The sequence below is a fragment of the Bombina bombina genome, chromosome 10 (assembly GCF_027579735.1).
Source record: "Bombina bombina isolate aBomBom1 chromosome 10, aBomBom1.pri, whole genome shotgun sequence".
Taxonomy (NCBI): Eukaryota; Metazoa; Chordata; class Amphibia; order Anura; family Bombinatoridae; genus Bombina; species Bombina bombina.
Window position 1 is genome coordinate 214,326,336 of NC_069508.1, and position 22,500 is coordinate 214,348,835.

General features: G+C 39.2%; 1 protein-coding gene across 1 annotated transcript in view; it reads left to right on the plus strand.

Moving 5' to 3' along the window:
- LEPR (leptin receptor) overlaps window positions 1–22,500 on the plus strand; it is a 484,020-nt gene that overhangs the window by 449,218 nt on the left and 12,302 nt on the right. The window lies entirely within an intron of this gene.

The following is a 22,500-nucleotide window of genomic DNA, read 5'->3' on the forward strand; positions in this document are numbered from 1 at the left end:
TGGGTTAGTATGTGTATATACATATATATATTTATGTGTTATTATGTGTATATACATATATACACATATAAACACATAAATATATATGAATATACACATATAAACACATAAATATATATGTATATACACATAGTAACACATAAATATATATGTATATACACATAGTAACACATAAATATATATGTATATACACATACTAACATAAATATATATGTATATACACATACTAACATAAATATATATGTATATACACATACTAACATAAATATATATGTATATACACATAGTAACACATAAATATATATGTATATACACATACTAACACATAAATATATATGTATATACACATAGTAACACATAATATATATGTATATACACATACTGGCACATAAATATATATATGTATATACACATAGTAACACATAAATATATATGTATATACACATAGTAACACATAAATATATATGTATATACACATACTAACATAAATATATATGTATATACACATAGTAACACATAAATATATATGTATATACACATACTAACACATAAATATATATGTATATACACATAGTAACACTTAAATATATATGTATGTACACATAGTAACACATAAATATATATGTATATACACATAGTAACACATATATATATATATATATATATATATATATATATATATATATGTATATACACATAATAACACATAAATATATATGTATATACACATAGTAACACATAAATATATCTGTATATACACATACTAACACATAAATATATCTGTATATACACATACTAACACATAAATATATCTGTATATACACATACTAACACATAAATATATCTGTATATACACATACTAACACATAAATATATATGTATATACACATAATAACACATAAATATATATGTATATACACATACTAACACATAAATATATCTGTATATACACATAGTAACACATAAATATATATGTATATACACATAGTAACACATAAATATATATGTATATACACATACTAACACATAAATATATATGTATATACACATAGTAAGTAACACATACATATATATGTATATACACATAATAACACATAAATATATATGTATATACACATACTAACACATAAATATATATGTATATACACATAGTAACACATAAATATATATGTATATACACATACCAACACATAAATATATATGTATATACACATACCAACACATAAATATATATGTATATACACATACCAATACATAAATATATATGTATATACACATAATAACACATAAATATATATGTATATACACATAATAACACATAAATATATATGTATATACACATAATAACACATAAATATATATGTATATACACATAATAACACATAAATATATATGTATATACACATAGTAACACATAAATATATATGTATATACACATAATAACACATAAATATATATTTATATACACATAATAACACATAAATTTATATGTATATACACATAGTAACACATAAATATATATGTATATAAGTATAGTAACACATAAATATATATGTATATACACATAGTGACATAAATATATATGTATATACACATAATAAAACATAAATATATATGTATATACACATAGTAACACATAAATATATATGTATATACACATAGTAGTAACACATAAATATATATGTATATACACATAGTAACACATAAATATATATCTATATACACATAATAACACATAAATATATATGTAAATAAGCATATACATATTATATTTGCAGGGAACACACAGTTCACATAGACCACAATTTAATAGCACATAAAAAAATAACGGCTAGATTTAGAGTTCTGCGGCCAAAGGGGTGCGTTAGCTACGCATGCTTTTTTCCCCCCGCACCTTTTAAATACCTCTGGTATTTAGAGTTCACAGAAGGGCTGCGTTAGGCTCCAAAAAGGGAGCGTATAGCATACAGTGTGGGAAAAAAGTATTTAGTCAGCCACCAATTGTGCAAGTTCTCCCACTTAAGAAGATGAGAGAGGCCTGTAATTTTCATCATAGGTATACCTCAACTATGAGAGACAAAATGTGGAAACAAATCCAGACAATCACATTGTCTGATTTGGAAAGAATTTATTTGCAAATTATGGTGGAAAATAAGTATTTGGTCACCTACAAACAAGCAAGATTTCTGGCTCTCACAGACCTGTATCTTCTTGTTTAAGAGGCTCCTCTGTCCTCCACTCATTACCTGTATTAGTAGCACCTGTTTGAAATTGTTATCAGTATAAAAGACACCTGTCCACAACCTCAAACAGTCACACTCCAAACTCCACTATGGTGAAGACCAAAGAGCTGTTGAAGGACACCAGAAACAAAATTGTAGACCTGCACCAGGCTGGGAAGATTGAATCTGCAATAGGCAAGTAGCTTGGTGTGAAGAAATCAGGGGGTCGATCCGATATAAAGCGTCGCCCGCAAAAGCCGGCGACGCCAATATTTGCGCGGATTTGGTATCACATATACGGCGTAACCTAGAAGTTACGCGCGTATATTTCTGCCGTCGCCCGCAGTTTTTTGGGCCATAGGCAGGTATACCAAACCCGCGCAGTTTGGTATCCAATATGCAGCGTAAGGACTTACGTGGCGAAAATGGAGAAAACTTACTCCATTTTCACCTCGCCACAAAAAGCAGCCGTAAGAAGCCTTACGCTGACTATTGGAGCCCCGTAACTCCCTAAACTAACTAGAAAATAAACCTAACACCTAACGCATGCGCAATGTCTATCTCCCTGTCAACCGCGATCTGCTAAAATAAACCTAACACCTAACGCATGCGCAATGTCTATCTACCTGTCAACCGCGATCCCCCCCCCCGAAATCCCTAATAAAGTTATTACCCCCTAAACCGCCGCTCCCGGACCCCGCCACCATCTACATAAACTAACCCCCTACTGTGAGCCTCTAAAACCGCCGCCATCTACCTTATCTATCCCCTAATCTGACCCCTTACACCGCCGCCACCTATATAAAAATGATTAACCCCTAATGTAAGCCCCTTACACCGCCGCCATCTCTATTAAAATGATTAACCCCTAATTTAATCTACCTACCCCGCTGCCAGCTATATTATCTATATTAACCCTAAGTATATTATAGTTAATATAGGTATTACATTATATATATTAACTATATTAACCCTAATTATATTAGGGTTAATATAGTTAATATAGTTACTATAGTATTTATATTAACTATATTAACTCTATCTAACCCTAACTAAATTTATATTAAATTAATCTAATTCATTTATAAACTAAAATGTTCCTATTTAAATCTAAATACTTACCTATAAAATAAACCCTAAGATAGCTACAATATAATTAATAATTACATTGTAGCTATGTTAGGGTTAATATTTATTTTACAGGTAAATTGTTAATTATTTTAACTAGGTATAATAGATATTAAATAGTTATTAACTATTTAATATCTACCTAGTTAAAATAATTACCCAATTACCTGTAAAATAAATCCTAACCTAAGTTACAAATACACCTACACTATCAATAAATTTAATAAACTACTAACATCTATCTAAAAATACAATTAAATTAACTAAACTAAATTACAAAAACAAACAAACACTAAATTACAAAAAATAAAAAAAGATTTCAAGATATTTAAGCTAATTACACCTATTCTAAGCCCCCTAATAAAATAATAAACCCCCAAAATAAAAAAAATTCCCTGCCCTATTCTAAATTCAACAAATTTCAAAGCTCTTTACCTTACCAGCCCTTAAAAGGGCCTTTTGTGGGGCATGCCCCAAAGAATTCAGCTCTTTTGCATACAAGAAATACAATACCCCCCCCCCATTACAACCCACCACCCACATACCCCTATTCTAAACCCACCCAAACCCCCCTTAAAAAAGCCTAACACTACCCCCCTGAAGATCTCCCTACCTTGTCTTCACCACACCGGGCCGAACTCCTGATCCGATCCGGGCGATGTCTTCCTCCAAGCGGCAAAGAAGAATTCTTCCTCCGGCGACGTCTTCCTCCAAGCGGCAAAGAAGAATTCTTCCTCCGGCGACGTCTTCCTCCAAGCGGCAGCAAAGTCTTCATTCTTCCGGCGGCATCTTCAATCTTCTTTCTTCGCTCCGCCGCCGCGGAGCATCCATCCCGGCCGACTGCTGAACTTGGAATGATGTACCTTTAAATGACGTCATCCAAGATGGCGTCCGCCGAATTCCGATTGGCTGATAGGATTCTATCAGCCAATCGGAATTAAGTTAAAAAAATCTGATTGGCTGATTGAATCAGCCAATCAGATTCAAGTTCAATCCGATTGGCTGATCCAATCAGCCAATCAGATTGAGCTCGCATTCTATTGGCTGTTCCGATCAGCCAATAGAATGCGAGCTCAATCTGATTGGATCAGCCAATCGGATTGAACTTGAATCTGATTGGCTGATTCAATCAGCCAATCAGATTTTTTTAACTTAATTCCGATTGGCTGATAGAATCCTATCAGCCAATCGGAATTCGGCGGACGCCATCTTGGATGACGTCATTTAAAGGTACATCATTCCAAGTTCAGCAGTCGGCCGGGATGGATGCTCCGCGGCGGCGGAGCGAAGAAAGAAGATTGAAGATGCCGCCGGAAGAATGAAGACTTTGCTGCCGCTTGGAGGAAGACGTCGCCGGAGGAAGAATTCTTCTTTGCCGCTTGGAGGAAGACATCGCCGGAGGAAGAATTCTTCTTTGCCGCTTGGAGGAAGACATCGCCGGAGGAAGAATTCTTCTTTGCCGCTTGGAGGAAGACATCGCCCGGATCGGATCAGGAGTTCGGCCCGGTGTGGTGAAGACAAGGTATTGAGATCTTCAGGGGGGTAGTGTTAGGCTTTTTTAAGGGGGGTTTGGGTGGGTTTAGAATAGGGGTATGTGGTTGGTGGGTTGTAATGGGGGGGGGGTATTGTATTTCTTGTATGCAAAAGAGCTGAATTCTTTGGGGCATGCCCCACAAAATGCCCTTTTAAGGGCTGGTAAGGTAAAGAGCTTTGAAATTTGTTGAATTTAGAATAGGGCAGGGAATTTTTTTTATTTTGGGGGTTTATTATTTTATTAGGGGGCTTAGAATAGGTGTAATTAGCTTAAATATCTTGTAATCTTTTTTTTATTTTTTGTAATTTAGTGTTTTTTTTTTTTTGTAATTTAGTTTAGTTAATTTAATTGTATTTTTAGATAGATGTTAGTAGTTTATTAAATTTATTGATAGTGTAGGTGTATTTGTAACTTAGGTTAGGATTTATTTTACAGGTAATTGGGTAATTATTTTAACTAGGTAGATATTAAATAGTTAATAACTATTTAATATCTATTATACCTAGTTAAAATAATTAACAATTTACCTGTAAAATAAATATTAACCCTAACATAGCTACAATGTAATTATTAATTATATTGTAGCTATCTTAGGGTTTATTTTATAGGTAAGTATTTAGATTTAAATAGGAATATTTTAGTTTATAAATGAATTAGATTAATTTAATATAAATTTAGTTAGGGTTAGATAGAGTTAATATAGTTAATATAAATACTATAGTAACTATATTAACTATATTAACCCTAATATAATTAGGGTTAATATAGTTAATATATATAATGTAATACCTATATTAACTATAATATACTTAGGGTTAATATAGATAATATAGCTGGCGGCAGGGTAGGTAGATTAAATTAAGGGTTAATCATTTTAATAGAGATGGCGGCGGTGTAAGGGGCTTACATTAGGGGTTAATAATTTTAATATAGATGGCGGCGGTGTTAAGGGCTCACTTTAGGGGGTTATAGATATAATATAGCTGGCGGCGGGGTACGGGAGCGGCGGTTTAGGGGTTAATAACTTTATTAGGTTGCGGCGGGGTAAAGGAGCGGCGGTTTAGGGGTTAATAGCTTTTTTATTGTTAGGCTAGTGAGGGGGGATAGCGGATAGAGGGTTAGACAGTGCGGGCTATGTTAGGGAGGCGTGTTAGACAGTGCGGGCTATGTTAGGGAGGCGTGTTAGACAGTGCGGGCTATGTTAGGGAGGCGTGTTAGACAGTGCGGGTGTTTTAGACTTTAGTCAGGTTTTATAGGCGCCGGCAGATTCTAACGTGGCGCAAGTCACTGGCGACGCCAGAAATTTGTACTTACGCAGATTTCTGGACATCGCTGGTTTGTGAGACTTACGGCACGTTAGCATCTGACGGCGACCTATATGGGATGGCTCGAGTTGCGAGCTGAAACTGCGGGCGACGCCGGTTCCCTCGCTTGCGCCGCAAACTGCGATCGATATCGGATCGTGCCCCAACTGTGGGAGCAATAATTAGAAAATGGAAGACATACAAGACCACTGATAATCTCCCTCGATCTGGGGCTCCACGTAAGATCTCACCCCGTGGGGTCAAAATGATCACAAGAACGGTGAGCAAACATCCCAGAACCACACGGGGGGACCTAGTGAATGACCTGCCGAGAATTGGGACCAACATAACAAAGGCTACCATCAGTAACACACTACGCCGCCAGGGACTCAGATACTGCAGTGCCAGACGTGCCCCCCTGCTTAAGCCAGTACATGTCCGGGCCCGTCTGAAGTATGCTAGAGAGCATTTCGATGATCCAGAAGTGGATTGGGAGAATGTCATATGGTCAAATGAAACCAAAGTAGAACTGTTTGGTAGAAACACAGCTTGTCGTGTTTGGAGGAGAGAGAACACCATACCTACTGTGATGCATGGGGGTGGCAACATCATGCTTTGGGGCTGTTTCTCTGCAAAGGGAACAGGACAACTGATCCATATACATGGAAGAATGAATGGGGCCATGTATTTTGAGATTTTGAGTGCAAACCTCCTTCCATCAGCAAGGGCATTGAAGATGAAATGTGACTGGGTCTTTCAGCATGACAATGATCCCAAACACACCGCCCGGGCAACAAAGGAGTGGCTTCGTAAGAAGCATTTCAAGGTCCTGGAGTGGCCTAGCCAGTCTCAAGATCTCAACCCCATAGAAAACCTTTGGAGGGAGTTGATAGTCTGTGTTGCCTAGCGACAGCCCCAAAACATCACTGCTCTAGAGGAGATCTGCATGCAGGAATGGGCCAACATACCAGCAACAGTGTGTGACAACCTTGTGAAGACTTATAGAAAACATTTGACCTCTGTCATTGCCAACAAAGGATATATAACAAAGTATTGAGATGAACTTTTGATATTGACCAAATACTTATTTTCCACCATAATTTGCAAATAAATTCTTTCCAAATCAGACAATGTGATTGTCTGGATTTGTTTCCACATTTTGTCTCTCATAGTTGAGGTATACCTATGATGAAAATTACAGGCCTCTCTCATCTTCTTAAGTGGGAGAACTTGCACAATTGGTGGCTGACTAAATACTTTTTTCCCCCACTGTATTTACCGCCACTGCAACTCTAAATTCCAGCGGTGCTTACGGACGCGGCCAGCTTCAAAAACGTGCTCGTGCACGATTCCCCCATAGGAAACAATGGGGCTGTTTGAGCTGAAAAAAAACCTAACACCTGCAAAAAAGCAGCGTTCAGCTCCTAACGCAGCCCCATTGTTTTCTATGGGAAAACACTTCCTAAGTCTGCACCTAACACCCTAACATGTACCCCGAGTCTAAACACCCCTAACCTTACACTTATTAACCCCTAATTTGCCGCCCCCGCTATCGCTGACCCCTGCATATTATTATTAACCCCTAATCTGCCGCTCCGTACACCGCCGCAACCTACATTATCCCTATGTACCCCTAATCTGCTGTCCCTAACACCGCCGACCCCTATATTATATTTATTAACCCCTAATCTGCTGCCCCCAATGTCGCCGCCACCTACCTACAATTATTAACCCCTAATCTGCCGACCGGAACGCACCGTTACTATAATAAATGTATTAACCCCTAATCCGCCTCACTCCCGTCTCAATAACCCTATAATAAATAGTATTAACCCCTAATCTGCTCTCCCTAACATCGCCGACACCTAACTTCAAGTATTAATCTGCCGACCGGAGCTCACCGCTACTCTAATAAATTTTATAACCCCTAAAGCTAATTCTAACCCTAACCCTAACACCCCCCTAAGTTAAATATAATTTTATTCTAACGAAATAAATTAACTCTTATTAAATAAATTATTCCTATTTAAAGCTAAATACTTACCTGTAAAATAAACCCTAATATAGCTACAATATAAATAATAATTATATTGTAGCTATTTTAGGATTAATATTTATTTTACAGGCAACTTTGTATTTATTTTAACCAGGTACAATAGCTATTAAATAGTTAATAACTATTTAATAGTTACCTAGTTAAAATAATTACAAAATTACCTGTAAAATAAATCCTAACCTAAGTTACAATTAAACCTAACACTATACTATCAATAAATAAATTAAATAAACTACCTACAATTATCTACAATTAAATCTATAAAAAAGAACTAAGTTACAAAAAATAAAAAAATATTTACAAACATTAGAAAAATATTACAACAATTTTAAACTAATTACACCTACTCTAAGCCCCCTAATAAAATAACAAAGCCCCCCAAAATAAAAAAATGCCCTACCCTATTCTAAAATTAAAATAGAAAAGCTCTTTTACCTTACCAGCCCTGAAAAGGGCCCTTTGCGGGGCATGCCCCAAAGAATTCAGCTCTTTTGCCTGTAAAAAAAAAACATACAATACCCCCCCCCCAACATTACAACCCACCACCCACATACCCCTAATCTAACCCAAACCACCCTTAAATAAACCTAACACTAAGCCCCTGAAGATCTCCCTACCTTGTCTTCACCACACCGGGTCCCGATCTGTCCAGAAGAGCCTCCAAAATCTTCATCCAAGCCCAAGCGGGGGCTGAAGAGTGACGTCCATCCTCCGGCTGAAGTTTGGATCCAAGTGGCGGCTGAAGAAATCCATCATCGGGCTGAAGTCTTGATCCAAGCGGGCGCTGAAGAAGTCCATCATTGGGATGAAGTCTTCTATGAAGCGGCATCTTCAATCTTCTTTCTTCCGGAGCCATCTCTTCCAGCCGACGCGGATCAATCCTCTTCTACCGACGCCTACTCGCCGAATGACGGTTCCTTTAAATGACGTCATCCAAGATGGCGTCCGTCGAATTCCGATTGGCTGATAGGATTCTATCAGCCAATCGGAATTAAGGTAGAAATATTCTGATTGGCTGATGGAATCAGCCAATCAGATTCAAGTTCAATCCGATTGGCTGATTGGATCAGCCAATCAGATTGAGCTTGAATTCTATTGGCTGATCGGAACAGCCAATAGAATGCGAGCTCAATCTGATTGGCTGATCCAATCAGCCAATCGGATTGAACTTGAATCTGATTGGCTGATTCCATCAGCCAATCAGAATTTTCCTACCTTAATTCCGATTGGTTGATAGAATCCTATCAGCCAATCGGAATTCGACAGACGCCATCTTGGATGACGTCATTTAAAGGAACCGTCATTCGGCGAGTAGGCGTCGGTAGAAGAGGATGGATCCGCGTCGGCTGGAAGAGATGGCTCCGGAAGAAAGAAGATTGAAGATGCCGCTTCATAGAAGACTTCATCCCGATGATGGACTTCTTCAGCGCCCGCTTGGATCAAGACTTCAGCCCGATGATGGATTTCTTCAGCCGCCGCTTGGATCCAAACTTCAGCCGGAGGATGGACGTCACTCTTCAGCCCCCGCTTGGGCTTGGATGAAGATTTCGGAGGCTCTTCTGGACAGATCGGGACCCGGTGTGGTGAAGACAAGGTAGGGAGATCTTCAGGGGCTTAGTGTTAGGTTTATTTAAGGGGGTTTGGGTTAGATTAGGGGTATGTGGGTGGTGGGTTGTAATGTTGGGGGGGGTATTGTATGTTTTTTTTATAGGCAAAAGAGCTGAATTCTTTGGGGCATGCCCCGCAAAGGGCCCTTTTCAGGGCTGGTAATGTAAAAGAGCTTTTCTATTTTAATTTTAGAATAGGGTAGGGCATTTTTTTTATTTTGGGGGGCTTTGTTATTTTATTAGGGGGCTTAGAGTAGGTGTAATTAGTTTAACATTGTTGTAATATTTTTCTAAGGTTTGTAAATATTTCTTTATTTTTTGTAACTTAGTTCTTTTTTATTTTTTGTACTTTAGTTAGTTTATTTAATTGTATTTATTTGTAGGTATTGTATTTAATTAATTTATTGATAGTGTAGTGTTAGGTTTAATTGTAGATAATTGTAGGTAGTTTATTTAATTTATTTATTGATAGTGTAGTGTTAGGTTTAATTGTAACTTAGGTTAGGATTTATTTTACAGGTAATTTTGTAATTATTTTAACTAGGTAACTATTAAATAGTTATTAACTATTTAATAGCTATTGTACCTGGTTAAAATAAATACAAAGTTGCCTGTAAAATAAATATTAATCCTAAAATAGCTACAATATAATTATTCGTTATATTGTAGCTATATTAGGGTTTATTTTACAGGTAAGTATTTAGCTTTAAATAGGAATAATTTATTTAATAAGAGTTAATTTATTTTGTTAGAATAAAATTATATTTAACTTAGGGGGGTGTTAGGGTTAGAATTAGCTTTAGGGGTTAAAAAATTTATTAGAGTAGCGGTGAGCTCTGGTCGGCAGATTAGGGGTTAATACTTGAAGTTAGGTGTCAGCGATGTTAGGGAGAGCAGATTAGGGGTTAATACTATTTATTATAGAGTTATTGAGGCGGGAGTGAGGCGGATTAGGGGTTAATACATTTATTATAGTAACGGTGCGGTCCGGTCGGCAGATTAGGGGTTAATAAGTGTAGGTAGGTAGCGGCGACGTTGGGGGTGGCATATTAGGGGTTAATAAATATAATATAGGAGTCGGCGGTGTTAGGGGCAGCAGATTAGGGGTTCATAGGGATAACGTAGGTTGCGACGGTGTGCAGTCGGCAGATTAGGGGTTAAAAAATTTTAATAGAGTGGCGGCGATGTGGGGGGACCTCGGTTTAGGGGTACATAGGTAGTTTATGGGTGTTAGTGTACTTTAGGGCACAGTAGTTAAGAGCTTTATAAACCGGCGTTAGCCCAGAAAGCTCTTAACTCCTGGCTTTTTTCTGCGGCTGGAGTTTTGTCGTTAGATTTCTAACGCTCACTTCAGCCATGACTCTAAATACCGGCGTTAGGAAGATCCCATTGAAAAGATAGGATACACAAATGGCGTAGGGGGATCTGCGGTATGGAAAAGTCACGGCTGCAAAGTGAGCGTTAGACCCTTTCCTGACTGACTCCAAATACCAGCGGGCGGTAAAAACCAGCGTTAGGAGCCTCTAACGCTGGTTTTGACGGCTACCGCCCAACTCTAAATCTAGCCGTTAGAATCTTTATTTTGGGGCATTTTTGAGAACTTAACCAGAGATCTGATTTCTGGTTAATTTTCTGAGCACTTGTTGGTACCATAAGCTCGCTGTAGCAGTAAACCAGACACTTTTGCCAGTTTGCGGGCAGGCAATAAATTAGCGCTTCACTTGTAATATAGCCCTTAATTACTAAACCAATTACAAGTTTTAGCCTACAAGCAATTATCTTCAATAAATGTAACTATCATAGTGAGTAACATAATTCAGTGACAATTTTTAAGATTGCCTTTGTGTATGAGAAAAAGGAAGTGTATTATTAATTCTCAACACATCACTAACAATTTGTAAAGATGTCTTTCAAAGTATCATAAAAAGTCAGGTAGAACTCAGTTCCTAAATAATCATTTCCAGGGCTATTGTTTCTAGCAAAACTTTTAATGATTTCCAAAATCTCATTCTGAGAAGTGACATAAGTTAAAACCTCCTTTACCTGTTAGTCGGTTTTCATCTTTAGAAAATTAGTTTTCATGAACCAGTTACCCACATTAGAACATATTGTTCATATCGGAATTACCATCCAAACGTCATTGAGTCTGTGTTTTCCCTTCTCATGTGTAAATTTTCTATTTAACTCATCTATTTTCCTTCTCAAATCCATTTAATTTACCCCTTAATGACAGGGCATTTCAGACTAAAACTTCCTCAAAAGACCAGGAGGCCGAATTATCATATGTCTGTCGGACCTGATCCAACAGTGCGGATCAGGTCCGACAGACATCGCTGAATGCGGAGAGCAATAAGCTCTCCATATTCAGCATTGCACCAGCAGCTCACAAGAGCTGCTGGTGCAACGCCGCCCCCTGCAGACTCGCCGCAAATGGGCCGCCAGCAGGGGGTGTCAATCAACGATTCCTGTCCGTCTCATCAGAGCAGGCGGACAGGGTTATGGAGCAGCTGTCTTTAGACCGCTGCTCCATAACTTGTGTTTCTGGCGAGTCTGAAGACTCACCAGAAACACGGGCCCTCAAGCTCCGTTCGGAGCTTCATAAATGGGCCTCCAGAGCATTTTTAGCATTTTTGCTATCACTACCTTTAAACAGAAATAGAGCTTTTTTATATTTACCTATCAAAACTATATATTTTTTTTAGTAGACAACCCAAAGTATTGATCTAGGCCCATTTTAGTATTTTTCATGCCACCATTTCACCGCTAAATACGATTTAAATAAAGAAAATCGCTAACTTTTTCACAAACTTTAGATTTCTCAATGAAATTATTTACAAACAGCTTGTGCAATCATGTCACAATGGTTGTAAGTGCTTATCTGGGATCCCCTTTGTTCAGAAATAGCAGACATATATGGCTTTGCCATTGGTTTTTAGTAATTAGAAGGCGCACACCACACTTGTATTATTCCCAGCAGTGAAGGCGTTAATCAGGTAGCTTGTAAGGTTAATTTTAGCTTTAGTGTAGATATTACCCTCCCACCTGACACTTCCCACCCCCTGATCCCTCTCAAACAGCTATCTTCCCTCCCCTCAATGTTCACCCTAACTTAAGTAGTGCAAGTTGTGTAGTACAGCAACCAACCGGAGAATAATGCTCGTGAAGACAGGGGCTCTGCCAGGGTCCCCCAATATCAATGATACAAATAGTCTAACTTAAGTAGTACTGGCAGACAGTCTGCCAGTCTGCAGTTTTACACTTTTTAAAAAAAAATATATATATTATTATTGTCCTTAGTGTAGGATTACCCCCTTACCTTCCCACCTCGCTGATCCCTCCCAGAAAGCTGTCTTACCCTCCCCCTTCTAACCAATTACCTCCATCTGCCAGTACCCAGTTTTCTATTATTTTTAATTTATTTTAATAAAAAAACAAAAAAAACCCCATTTTTTTCTGTAGTATAGCTGCCCAACTCCCTCCCCCTCCAAGATCCTTTTCCTACCCTCTAATTGTCCCCTCTACCATATGAAACCCCTCCTCTTCTTCCTTCTCCCTCTCCCTCCTTCATTCTCCCTGCCGCTCTAAGAGTTTGTTTTTTTTCTGTAGCGTAATGGTCCGACCGCTCCTGCCCCCCTCCAACGATGAGCTGCTCACCCGCCTCTCTCCTAACCCTCCCACACCACCTATGATTGGCACCAATATTGAGGCATTGTGGCAATATGGTAAGAGCAGCTGAAGCTTCCAGCTCTCATTTTACCGGAGGACGTACCAGGCACTAAGTGACAATTTTTGGTCATTAAGGGTTTAAACAAGTATCTTCTAAGCTTGCATTGCATGCATACTCTCAAATCCAGTTCATTAAAACAAGTTCTGTCTTCTTAAGGTTTCTTCCAAAATGTATTAAAAAATAATTAATTTTACAATTAAGAACCTTCTACTATTCCAGAATACTCTTATTATCCTCATCTAACAAATATCATAACTTAAATACATTAAAGAAAGCCACCTCCATTTATTTACCGTCTAAGTAAGACAATTCATTCCCAAGTCCCTCTGTTCATTTTTGCAACAGTATTTAGATGATGCTTACAAATTAAAGACATATTAGTAACAATCAGCTAGATTACGAGTTTTGCGTTATGAGTAAAAAAGCAGCGTTAAGGCTCATAACGCTGCTTTTTTACTACCGCTGTTATTACGAGTCTTGTAGGTACAGCTGTCCCACACACTTTTTTGGCCTTACCGCAAATCAACTTGCGCCATTTGCGTATAGTCTTTTTTTCAATGGGACTTCCATAGTGCCTGTCATGAGATGCAGGACACAGCAAAGATGGTACAACACAATTTTATTGCAGAGCATGGAAATATACATCTGGTAGCATTGATCTCACTTAGGCCGTTTGTCTGTGTTGCAGTTACTAAGCCCCGCCCCCATCCGGTGACGTCACTTCCCACTCTCAACACATCTTCCCCCTTTTCAAAGGACAAGGCATACATTTTTTTTTTTCATTTGAATACAACAAATAACAAAGTATACAAGAAGCAAACAACAGTTTTGAATAGTATATAACAAATAACAAGTTACAGAGAATATCTGTATAAACAACATGAATTACATCCTGACTTGATCATCAGGGTAGACTTCTCTAGTCCACAGTGACCATGGGATTATCCTGCCCATACTTCCGGTCACTGCTCTAACTAATATTAATCCCTATATCGGGCCAGAAGTTTCACTACTCTTCTGCTTGATGTAACTCTACATGAACTGTCCTCTGATACAGAAGAAGGTGATTGAGAGTCTGCTGGAGGCAAAGACATATCCCCACTGTGATCTTGCTAAGGGGAAGGCACCCCTCTTAAAACAGGGGATCCCACCGGCGGTGGTACTGAGGCATCCAGTTCCAAACTCTCAGGTACAGGCTGAAGATGTTTTCAATTTCGACATCTGACTGTCCCTCCATCAGTAAGGACTACATAAGACCTTGGTTCTGGAGAGCGTCCAATTACCATAGCAGGTGTCTTCCATTTCTTCTCATCATCCAGTTTAATTCTGACACTTTGCCCTACATTCAGCTCCTGCAAGGGCCTCACAGAATGTCTCCTATCATAGAAGAATCGATAGCCCCTTTTTGCCTCTTCATCTCTCCTAAGGACTTCGTCCCGAGGAATAGAGCTAGTTGGTTGGAAGACACCCACAGTGGGTAAGGTTTTGCGAATCTGGCATCCTAGCATCAGTTGTGCCGGGCTAAAACCTGTGGCATGAATGGGAAACGCCCTATAGGACAAGAGGGCCAGTTACAGCTCAGATTGCTTCAAAATGAACTTTGTTGTTTGAACTGCCCTTTCAGCCATTCCATTGGCCTGCGGGTAATGTGGACTTGACGTGGAATGTACAAAATCACATTCTCTGCTGAAAGAACTGAACTCTGTGGAAACGAACTGCATCCCGTTATCACTCACCAGCTCCATAGGTATGCCCCACCGGGCGAACAAGCTTGACTTGTGATTTCATTCAAAGGTGCAATTTCCAAATACCTGGAATAGTAGTCAATCATGACTAGGTAATTTTTCCCCTGCAGTTTACACAAATCAGCAGCTATTTTCTGCCACGGGCTTGCAGGCAGCGGAGTAGAAATCAAGGGCTCCCTTCTCTGAGAAGGCCGGTGTTCCCGGCAAAAGGCACATTTTGACACATGGTTTGCAATGTCGGAACTGATCACAGGACACCATACTGCCGTAGCTGCCCTTTCTCTGCATTTTGTAATGCCTAAGTGGCCATCATGAATCCTGCTTAACATCTCCTGCCGCATGCTAACAGGAATAACAATGCGGTCCTGGAACAGCACCAACCCATCCAGCTCCGTGAGCTGCAACCTTTCTGACTGGTAAGAACTTAAAGACATCCAGGCTGCCCGACTCTCGGGCCAACCTTCTTTTATGTATCAGATCTTGAAGGTCTGTATCTAAATATGTCTCTTTCTTTATTTGTTCTAGCTTCCCTGAAGAAATGGATTTGGAGGCCAGAACCGAATCTACATACACTTTCACATCTGATTCCGTTGAAGACTCTTCAGCAGCAGCCAGCAGGAGCCTGGATAGTGTATCTGCCACAACCAATTGTTTCCCCGGCACATGCACTGCTTGAACATTGAACCTGAGCAGCCTCATTAGAAGTCTCTGGCATCTTAGGGGTGTTTTGTCAATATCATTGGAGTTTATTAGAGGGACTAGCGGTTTATGGTCAGTCTCCAGACTAAATTTCTCTAAACCCAATAGGTAACGCTGAAAGCCCTCACAGGCCCAAACTGCAGCCAGGCACTCTTTCTCAATTTGGGCATATTTTGACTCAGCAGCTGTCAGTGTATGGGAAAAGTAGGCGATGGGCTGTAGTTTGTTTTCATTCAACTGCAGGAGGATGGCCCCTAACCCATAACTGCTCGCATCAGCATTAACCACAGTCTTTTTGGAAGGGTCGTAGAACCCCAACACTGGGTCAGACCCCAGCAGGGACTTGACCTGCATAAAAGATTCTTCCTGTGAAGGTCCCCAGACCCAGGCAAAATCTTTCTTTAGCAACTCTGTGATAGGGTGTAGTATTGTGGATAAATCTGGAAGGAACCTGCCCACATAATTTACAAGGCCCAATATTTGTCTCAGCTCATGTACATCAGAAGGACTTTTCATCTGTTCAATAGCACACATTTTCTCGGGGGCTGGCTTGATGCCACCACCATTGATGATATGCCCAAAGTTACATAACTCAGCTTTCCTAAAATGGCATTTCTCTTTATTTAGCTTCAGCCCAGACTCTCTGATAGTCTGCAGCACACAGCTCAATCGCTGATCATGTTCCTCCAATGTTGACCCATACACCAAGATGTCGTCCATGATGACTGACGTGCCCACATGGTCTCTTAGGAGAGAACTCATTTCTCTTTGAAAGATTTCAGGAGCAGAGGATATCCCGAAGGGGGGTCTGCAGAAGCAAAACCGACCTACCGGTGTAATGAAGATAGTCAGTTTGCGGCACTTTGGATCCAGAGCTATCTGCCAGAAGCCGTTAGAAGCATCCAATGTAGAGAAGAACTTCGCCCCAGCCAATTTCAGAGCTACGTCTTCAAGTGTCAGCAGCACATATCTCTCTTCACCGCCTCATTCAGCCTTTTCAAGTCTACACAGATGCGTACCTTCCCATTTTTCTTCGCAACAGGCACAATGGGGGCACACCAGTTGCTTCAACAACCTCTTCAATAACCCCCATATTCTTCATACGCAGAAGCTCCTTCTCCACTTGAGGCATGAGTGGGAATGGAATTCTACGGGGAGTGGTAATGCTGTTTGGGACTGCGTCACCTTTAAGTGATATACGGACTGAGTTGCAATTCAGTAGGCCCAATTAACCAAACATATCTTCTGAGATCTCATTCACTCTGGCTACTAGGCCCAAACCACAGGCTGCTTTTCTGCTCAATAAGTTGTTAACACACTGACCTCTAATCACATGCACCCACATGGTGAATTTCCTTTGCTTATACTCGAAGCAGGACTATGGATTTTTGTTGTGACTTTCGCCAGCTGGGGCTGTCGAGGCAGTTTTATGAATGCTTCAAGGGACATTACAGTGATGTCTGCTCCTGTGCCAATCTTAAAGGCAACTTTGGCTCCCATTACAGTAAGAGTAACCCTCCAATCATCTTCTGAACCCGGCCGTTCAACAGCAGACCCTACAAAGGACACTTCTTGATCCTCCTGGTCGCTATCCACCTGCATCTCCTTAATATATTCAGTTTTACACACCACTTCAAAATGGCCCATTCTGTTATATTTTCTACATCTTTTGTCTTTAGCAGGGCATATGACACTCTGATCATGGGCACAGTTGCACCGTGCGCATCGGGCATGCTGCGCCCATCCACTTCTGGGCCTATCTGTTGCCCTAGGTTTACCGCTCACACTGTGCCTTTTCACCAGTTCACTCTGGCGGGACATCCTAATAGCCCCATCTAATGTTAAATCAGCCTCTAACTGTAGCTTCAGTGAGACTTCAGCATCTGCAATTCCTATGACTATTCTGTCTTTGATTTGCTCCTCTTTAGCAACAGCAAACTCACAGAATTCAGCTAGTTCATACAGGCTGCGCACAAATGACTCCACAGATTCTCCCATACGCTGGTCACATTTGTGAAAACAAGCTCTCTCATGAATCACATTTCTTTTGGGCACAAAGTGGGCCTTGAGTTTATTCATAACTATTTCAAAGTCAAATTCGTCCCCTTCTTGGAAAGTAAAGGCATTGAACACTGGCTCCACATCTTTCCCCGTAGAGTATAAAAGAGAATTAACTTCAACTTCACCAATCTCCTTGTCCAGCTTGGAAGCAATCCTGAAGCGCTGAAACCGCTGACGCCATGTGGGCCAAGCTGCAGGCTGAGAAAAATCAAAAGGCTCAGGTGGGGTAAACTTCGACATCGTCATCAATCAGGAAACAGAAGCACAGGCGAGAACTTCTGACACCGTGTCATGAGATGCAGAACACAGCAAAGATGGTACAACACAATTTTATTGCAGACCATGGAAATGTACATCTGGTAGCATTGATCTCACTTAGTAACTGCGCCACAGACAAACGGCCTAAGCCCCACCCACATCCAGTGACATCACTTCCCACTTTCATCACAGTGCCGATATTACAAGCTTTTTTTTTTTTAGGCCAATAAGTGAGCGGTAAAGCCTATCCCACAAGATTCATAACGCATTCTAAAGTCAGTAGTTATGAGTTTTACACTACAAAGCTGTAGCATAAAACGCATAACTAAAGTGCTAAAAAGTACACTAACACCCATAAACTACCTATTAACCCCTAAACCGAGGCCCTCCCGCATCGCAAACACTAAAATAAAATTATTAACCTCTAATCTGCCGCTCCCGACATCGCCGCCACTAGAAAAAACATATTAACCCCTAAACCGCCACACTCCCACCTTGCAAACGCTAGTTAAATAGTATTAACCCTTAATCTGCTGTCCCTAACATCGCCGCCACCTACCTACAATTATTAACCCCTAATCTGCCGCCCCCAATGTCGCCTCCACTATACTATATTTATTAACCCCTAAACCTATGTCTAACCCTAACACCCCCTAACTTCAATATAATTAAAATAAATCTAAATAAAACCTACAATTAATAACAAAATAATTCCTATTTAAAACTAAATACTTACCTATAAAATAAACCCTAAGCTAGCTACAATATAACTAATAGTTACATTGTATCTAGCTTTAAAAATAAAACCCACCCAATAAACACTTAAAAAACCTAACACTAACCCCTGAAGATCCACTTACAGTTTTGAAGAGCCGACATCCATCCTCAAAGAAGCCGGGAGAAGTCCTCATCGAAGCGGAAAGAAGTCCTCAATGAAGCCGAGATAAATCTTCATTCAAGCCGGGAGAAGTGGTCCTCCAGACGGGCAGAAGTCTTCATCCAGACGGCATCTTCTATCTTCATCCAGACGGCATCTTCTATCTTCATCCATCCGGCGTGGAGCCAATCGGAATTCTATCAGCCAATAGGATTGAGCTTGCATTCTATTGGCTGATTAATAAATGTAGGTAGGCGGCGGCGATGTCCGGAGAGGCAGATTAGGGGTTAATAAGTATAATGTAGGTGTCTATGATGTCGGGGACAGCAGAGTAGGGGTTAATAAGTGTAAGATTATGGGTGTTTAGACTCAGGGTTTATGTTAGGGTGTTAGGTGTAAACAAAAATTTAGTTTCCCTATAGGAATCAATGGGGCTGCGTTACTGAGCTTTACACTGCTTTATTGCAGGTGTTAGACTTTTTTTCAACCGGCTCTCCCCATTGATGTCTATGGGGAAATCGTGCACGAGCACGTACAACCAGCTCACCGCTGACTTAAGCAGCGCTGGTATTGGAGTGCGGTATGGAGCACAGTTTTGCTCTACGCTCACTTCTTGCCTTTTAACACCGGGTTTATAAAAACCTGTAATACCAGCGCTGTAGGTAAGTGAGCGGTGACAATAACGTGCAAGTTAGTACCCCCCTCATAACGCAAAACTCGTAATCTAGCCGAATAAAACTTATTTTTTACCATATACATATTTGCAAAAATGCTTTAACTAAAGGTTATCACTGCAGAATCAATCTATGATTGGCTCCTGGCTGGTAATTAACACTTACCGCTAGTATTTAGAGATTAGTGGCGGCATTAAAGAATACTGGCAATTCTATTGCTGTATTTCTAGCAGACAGGGGTATTTTAAAAGATGTGCTGATGCAGAATGTGCCCCTGATGTCTCTAATTTTAATTTAATTGTTGGTGGTCTACAGACTACTGCTGCACAGTTTTGCTTTGCCAACCATAGTATGAAAGGTCTGAACAAACAGTGTGATTGGTTGCCATGTGTCATGTTAAAACAGTGACATTAGAAGGGACGTCAGGCTGACTGTGAAGCAGCAGAAATATATTTTATTAATAAAACAATAGTCAGTACTTGGGAGGCATAATCTGGGCAAGATGGTGAACATGTTTCATGAGATCTCTGAACATGAATTGTCTTCATCTAGCCCAGCGGTCGCCAACCAGTGGTCCTTGCCATCATCAAGCAGGAATTCATCTCCTCTGATGTTGTCACCCCCGTCACGCCGCAACTCCCTACAGTGCCTGTCTGGACACCAGTGAAAACCAACGGAGGAAGAGTTAAATTACAATCTCCCTACGCACGTTGTGTAGTACTGCGCAACTTGCGTAGCTAGATTGTATTTTAACTCCTCTTGCCCGGCGCACTACTCTGAGGAAGATGCTTTCATTCTAACTCCAGCAGAAGTTGGTATAGTTTTGGCTTGAAATAGTGGAATTAAAGTATATAAAAAAAAGAAAATCTTTAAAAAAATTCTCTTATATTTAATTTTTTTTCTTCCCTTTACCTATCTTTGTAGTAGTTTTCCTAATTCCTTCAGATGGACTTACTTCACTGTTTGTCTTCTCCCCCTCCATCTTCTTTTTTTTAATTAAATATGAATTATTTTTCATTCTAATAATTTTATTCCACCTGAATTCCAGTAATTCATCTAGCAGATCAGCCATATCTCACCAGTATTATAGTAATTGCCAGAAATATCAGTCGTGGTTAGCTCACATCCTTATTGAGAGCTTTCTGATATAATTCTGATGTCTGTCCATGATCATAAGTAGTTCTGAAATATTCCTAACTGGGGAGGTAACTTGGAAGTCTTGTGGTCCTTTTAAAAATTATTCCTTTCTTCTCATTTTCTGTCTCTCTGTGTCTAGCTCAAAAGTTGGCACTCACCCTTCATCTGTCATTTGAAAGTATTCTCTTAGTTTTCTGTCATTCTGTCATTCAATTAGTTAATTCCAAAAAATAATTCTTAAAAATGTGTAAATATATACATATTGTAAACTTAGCTATGGTTATACTAGTTATGTACAATATGTGTGTGTGTGTGTATATATATATATATATATATATATACATACATACATACATACATACATACATACATACATACACACACATTATAGAGGTTTGAACCTTTTAAAAAAAATATTCGTTAGTGGTCCACGGGATTCAAAATTGTGAGTTTAGTGGTCCCTGAGGTCCAAAAGGTTGGCGACCCCTGATCTAGCCTACTATCTTCTATAATTAAGATCCAGCCAATAAAAAAACAAATTTGATCACTTCTGATCATCTAGAAGACATCTCAACATACTTACCTACCTAAAAATGTTGGGCTCTATGTATGATCCCTTTGCTGATATCAATAACTAAATGTGGTTCAATCAACCTAAATCTGCCTGACGTGTATTTTTGGAGAAGCTCTGGACTGCAGAAAAATGGATAAAATCAGACAAAAGTTGCATTCATCTCAAAATCAGAAAACCTGGAAGGTGCAAACTCGCATTTCCCTACTCAGTTAATTCATTGCTTTAAGTTTAATCTATTACCTACTGAATACAATATTGTTTGGTATAAGCTCTCTAACACCATGGTTTACTGAGCCTTCTTTGATATCTGATTGCTGTAGATTTCTTGGACTACATAAGATTTTTTTTCTATTGTTGTCAATTGTATTTAATATTTCCAAACCGCTAGAGGTTTCTTATGTTTTCTCCTTCACTTACTAAAACCACATAATGTAACTGAATTTTATATTTTCATTGGAGTATGACACCTTTTCTGGGTCTCTGGAGGAGAAAAACCCTGCCTCATTAGCAGTTATTCTCATCTTTACTGACAAGTAATAAACAGTAGTTTGACTGAATGTATTAACGCAGTTGCCTGTGCTGGTCTTATTAACCATATCGGCACTTCTTGCACAGTCTATTATGCATTGTTATATTTAAGAAAAAATATTTATTTTTTTAATTTAGCTGTACCTTTAGGAGATCCATAAAGATTCTTAGGAAGCTGTAAAAAAAGAGAGAAAATAGGGGCCCAATTATCTAAACGTTGTCAGATCAGACATGGGTTTTATTATTATTATTATTATCGGTTATTTGTAGAGCGCCAACAGAGTTGTTTTTTCACACTGATCCTTGCATGGGCTGTCCTCGTAGAATTATCTTAAAAAAGGGGCAGTTCCAGTGATTTTAATGTAAATA